The sequence below is a fragment of the Galeopterus variegatus genome, unplaced genomic scaffold, assembly GCF_000696425.1.
Source record: "Galeopterus variegatus unplaced genomic scaffold, G_variegatus-3.0.2 Scaffold106284, whole genome shotgun sequence".
Classification (NCBI taxonomy): domain Eukaryota; kingdom Metazoa; phylum Chordata; class Mammalia; order Dermoptera; family Cynocephalidae; genus Galeopterus; species Galeopterus variegatus.
In genome coordinates, this window is record NW_007832395.1 from 1 (window position 1) to 764 (window position 764).

Genomic DNA, 764 nt, shown 5'->3' on the forward strand with positions numbered 1-764 from the left:
CCGAGGCCGTGTTTTGCAGTTTGGGGGCTGGCTAAACGTGTACAGGACACCATGGGTCATCTTGCCTGAGCCCTAGGACAGCTGGCTGGAGGCCAGTAGCACAGCTCTTTTACTCCAGTCGCGAGCCTCTCCTGAGCCGAGTGCCAACTTACAGTGGGGTTTTATGAGCTGCTTCAGTGTGGGTGCAGCGCGGTGGCAGGCGCGGCCTCCTGCTGCAGGAGGCGCTGCTTGATCGCACGCTCCCGCTGTAGCGCCTTCACAAAGGTGGCCTTGAGCCAGCTAGTGCCCTCCGCCTTGAGCGCCTGTTTCGCACATGATGGCCCCTCCCTTCTGCTCCCGCCAAGCGGCTTGCGAAGGCCATCTTGCAGTGCATGCACATGGAAGGTTCCTGGGACAGCACAAGGGTGGCCAACAGCTGGCTTGCTTTCGTCTCCAGTAGGTTCTGCATTACTTCCTCCAGGCCAACTTGGTAGACGAACTTCTTGGCGGCACTGGGAAGGAAATTTATCTCTGGGGTGAGGGGCTTGGGAGGGGGAATCTCAAGCAGCATCTTCTCTAGCTGTTTGAACAGCACGGGCTCGGCGGCCACCTCTTGGCTGCCTGGACACTCGGTGGAGGTGAGCATGGAGGCCACGCTGGTGGAGGTGGAGTTGGTCTGAGTGGAGTTGGTCTGAGTAGAGTTGGTCGTGAACCCTTTAATGACGCTGAGGAGGGCTGCAGGATGTTGATGAGCAGAATGGTGTTGGGGACGTTGGCGACACGGA

General features: G+C 59.2%; 1 pseudogene; it reads right to left on the reverse strand.

The window, feature by feature from the left end:
* Positions 1-7: 7 nt before the first annotated feature.
* LOC103584775 lies at positions 8-756 on the reverse strand (annotated as a pseudogene).
* Positions 757-764: the final 8 nt, after the last annotated feature.